Raw genomic sequence first — 4,716 nt, forward strand, 5'->3', positions numbered from 1 at the left:
TTGTCATGGCTGGTTTCTTGGGTGTTCAAGTTTGTTCTCTGCTGAGGTTTTATTTTTTTTAATTTTACTTATTTTTGGCATCACTGGGTCTTTGTTGTTGTGCATGGGCTTTCTCTGGTTGTGGAAAGCAGGGGCTACTTTCTTGTTGGGATGTGAAGGCTTCTCATTGAGGTAGCTTCTCTTGCTGTGCAGCTGTGGAGCACGGGCTCTAGGGGGTGGGTTTCAGTAGTTACAGCTCACCGGCCCTAGAGTATGGGCTCAGTAGTTGTGGTGCACAGGCTTAGTTGCCCCGTGGCATGTGGAATCTTCCTGGGCCAGGGATCAAACTTGCGTCCCCTGAATTGGCAGGTGGATTTTTAACCACTGGACCACCAGGGAAGCCTTCTGCTGAGGTTTTAAATCTTAACGCAGTGACTCAAATCTTTGTTATATTCCCCCATCCATGACTCCTAGACCTACCATGCACTTGCCATGTACTTTTCTCTCAGTGGAGAACTTAAGGGAAGATACTGACCAAGTGGGCGCCCCCCGTTTACTGATTCCCTTACTTACTCCTATACCTCTTCTCCCCTCCATGTTTCTTTTGCTTTGCCCATCATTCTAGCTTCATCTAGTTAGCTTTCTAAAGATCATCAGACTCAGAACACTCCCTATTTAAAGATGGGGATGCTGAGGCAACTATCACACAACCAGTCAATAGTGGAGTGAGACAAAGTCAATTCCCTGTCTTGGCTTACAACAAGCCTGGAGATCTTGGTTGATTACCCTTCAAATGAACTTTCTAAAAAGGTATTGGGAAGCGTTGGCCCTGGCATCCTTTGACACATCCAGCTCTAAGGAAAGTCAGAAACAATAATAAGAACAAAGCAGGAGACAAAATGTTATCTGAACAGCCAACAGTTTTGCCATAAAGTTCTTGAAATGATTTCCCTGTAAGAAATCATTACATTACAGTAAATGCCTTTACTGTATATTTTCTGATGTCCTAACCCATGACACATTACAATTAATAATAACAAGTAACAAGGAAAATAGTTGCTCACTTTTAGTTATATTAGATGCAGAGATGGGGGAGAGAAAGCCTGGCTCCTGAGCAATGAGGACATGCAAATTTGTGAGCACTCATATTTAAATGCATTTTGAAACAGATAGTGCAAACCTGATTTCTTCAACACATTACAGTAACACTAAAAACAAAATTCCTACCATTAGTAAATTTTAAGATGCTCATGTAAACAGTTCTTTTAAAATGAATAAATTAAAACCATAATTGGGTGCATAATATCAAAAAATCAAATTAATGAAGAAAAAACTCCATATGTTTAAAAACACATGAGATGCAGCCAGCACCACATTCAGAGAAAAATCCATGATTTAAGCATTTCAATTACTGAGCACAATGGAAGATAAATAAGTTAAGCATGGAAACCTAGAAACTGGAAAAAGGATAAAAGCACATTATATCTTAGAAAAGTTTGAGGGGAAGAGGGAGTTAAAAATTAATTAGTGTCAGGAGAACTAGCTACTCATTTAAAAGTAAATAAAACTGGGTCTCTGTTGCTTTCTTTACATCAACATCACAGATGAATCAAACATTTTAAAAGTTTTTAAGAAAGTCCTAAGATAATATGGGTGAATATGTTTTCTTGGGATGGGAAAGGCCTTTATAAGCATGACATAAAACACCAGAAACTGTAAAGGAAAGTGCTGAAAAATTTGTTCATACTAAGAAATAGTAACTAATGGAAAAGCAAAAAAAAAAAAAAAAAAAGAAAAGTATAACAAAACACACTATCAATGGTGAGTTTTTCTGGGAAGCAATCTCTGAGACTGAGATTAGCATGTAAGGAGTTGATTGCGGAGTGCTCTTAGGGTCATTGCAGCCACCATTAGGTCTTCAGCTGTATACGTAAGGAGTTTTAGAGTTGGGGTGGATTTTCCAAATTGTCACAAATCAGGGCAAGGAGGCTAGGCATTTATACTCTTGCATTTATCAGTTACTGGATGTGAGCATGAACTTGCAAGGGATATGAACTTGGGTGTGTCTGAAGAAGGACTCAGTTGAAGTAGTCAGCCTCCAACAATCTCAGCAGTTGGAGAAACAAGAGCTTTAGAGTCAAAGAGGTAAGGATGTGGAAGGCCTTGGTAACACACCACAGCATCCTCCACAGTTCATTCCTCACTTTGTTCAGGCTCATTTGCTTCAGATAAATAAAATCTGGAGTAATTCACCTATGTTGAGTTTCTTTCCCTGAGGAAAACTTAAAAGATCAGTGAAACACTCTCTAGCACCTCCCACTGGAGCTGGTCTTAGGACCTCATAACTGATAAACATCATGTCTATGTTATACTTCAATTCTGGATTTCCTCTCACTCTCAGCTAGTATCTCTCCTGGTCTAGGTGGCTTACCTGGTTGAGTGACTATGCCTCGTCCTGAAGAGTCTGAGATCTGGCCACCTTGCTCATCTCAAGCCACGAGCTGGACTTGTTTATCATTTCTAAGGGATACCTAAGTGGGTCATGGAAGATGACCTGTCCCCATTGTATGCAGTGCCCTTATCTTCTCCCAATTATTAGGGTCAATTTCCACTGTCAGGAAGGAGATTTGTGATTTGGTGCCAAAAGTGACTGGGCACTAGCCATGAATTAAAATTTAATTTGTTGTCCTCTGGTGAAGGTGCAATCTGGGAGCCAAGAACTAAACCTGTAGAACCCAGAATTATGAGGATAAAAGTACGAATTCTTCCAGTGGGTCACTGGGAGTGATGACTCCTATTCCTACTCCTTAGTTCCCAAACCTCTATATCTCCTTTATAATGGTTGTTGATATAGGATATATAATGTTTTCTGGTGGGTAACACCCCATCCTCTCAAGGTATCATCTACAAGCTGAAACGTTAGTTGTGCTTTCAACACACCATTTCATCATTTTACGATGATGTGGTATGTAATAACATCCCAGCTATGTGCCCAATGTTGGACTCCTTTGGCCACAAAGTGGATCTCTGGGTCCATTTCAAGTTATATATAATCCTGTCTCAGCGCTCTTGACTAGTGGAGTTGTCTGAGATCCTCCAGAAAAGAAAGGCAAACCCATATCCATAATGTGCTGATTGCAACTGAGAGGCATCATTGCCCCATGAAGTCTGAAATGACTCACTGTAGTCAACTTGTCCCCAAGTCACCTGTCGATTCTCTTGAATGGTCATATATTGGGACTTGCCATTGATCTCTGTTTAGCATGATCAATAGCCAAATCAGCCTTAGTGAGTTGGTGACTATGCTGTTATGCCTACGTAAAACCTCAACCCTGTCATTGTGGTAGGGTTGCCAAATTAAGAAAATGAAAAGTCAAGATATCGATCAATTTTGAATTTTAGAAAAATAACACATAAATACTAGCATAAGAATGCTTTATTTGAGGTTACACTGTGCCCCAAACTCAGGTTAGGTTGCTCCTTGACAGCCAGGTGATGAGTGATCCCAGAACACCATCTTTTTTTTTTTTTTTTGGAGTGTAATTGCTTTACAATATTGTGTTAGTGTCTACTGTACAACAATGTGAATCAGGGACTTCTCTGCTGGTCCAGTGGTTAAGAATCTGCCTTGCAATGCAGGGGACACAGGTTTGATCCCTGGGTAGGGAAATAAGGTCCCACATACTGCAGAGCAGCTAAGCCCACATATCACAACTACTGAGCCTTCAAGCTCCAGAGCCCATGTGCAACAGCTAGAGAGCCCATGGGACACAACTAGAGAATCCATGCACCACAACAAAAGACCCCACAGGACACAACACAGATCCCATATGCTGCAACTACACCCATGGTGGATGTATGTTGATGTGTGGTAAAGCCAATACAATATTGTAAAGTAAAAAATAATAATAATAATAAAAATTAAAAAAAGACCTGATGCAGCCAAATTAATTAAAACAAACAAAACCCAATGTGAATCAGTTATATGTATACATAGTCCCCTCCCTCTTAGACCTCCCTTGCACCTCCCATCCCACCCCTCTAGGTCATCACAGAGCACTGAGCTGAACTCCCTGTGCTGCACAGCAACTTCCCACCAGCTATCTATTTTATACATGAAACTGTTCATGGTATCAACTGGGTCAGTTTAGGTTGTCTGGGACCCAGATGTCAAAGTGGGATTAGAAGAGCAAGAGATTTGCTGAGGGAAGGTTTGTGAAAAACAAAGAAGGAGCAAGAGTAACCTGGGAAACCTTCATGTGGGAATGAGGTCAGACATCCAAAAGGAAAGGGAGAAACAAAGAAAAATAGAAGGAAGACCCTTGAACAGCAGAATAGGTTTGATGAAGTCTCACTGACTTAAGGGGAGCCCTGGTGTAAAGACTGCTTGGATGGCTGATAGCAACAAGAATGATGGTGCCTTGAAGCAATGGGGACCATGTGGCAGTGCTTAATCACCAGAAGTCAGAGTCTGAAATTATCTTAGCCAGCAAGGTTGGAGGGATAGCCAAGGGAGCTTGATTAACAGGAAGTTGTAGAGATGGTTAACAGAATAGGCAAAAATAGATGAAGAGTCAATGAGTGCTACTGAAAATCTATGATCAGAGACAAGACTGCAGGAACAGAAAGTTGAGTGTGACTGCCAAGATAAAAAAGTCATGGTACTTTGCTAAGTTCTTGCCCCTAAATCAACCCTTCAGAACTGGAATCCATTGACTGGATAGATTTCCAGGTCTC

The sequence above is a fragment of the Bos grunniens genome, chromosome X (genome assembly GCF_055505025.1).
Source record: "Bos grunniens cultivar Pamir isolate PY7600 chromosome X, Bosgru_T2T1.0, whole genome shotgun sequence".
Classification (NCBI taxonomy): domain Eukaryota; kingdom Metazoa; phylum Chordata; class Mammalia; order Artiodactyla; family Bovidae; genus Bos; species Bos grunniens.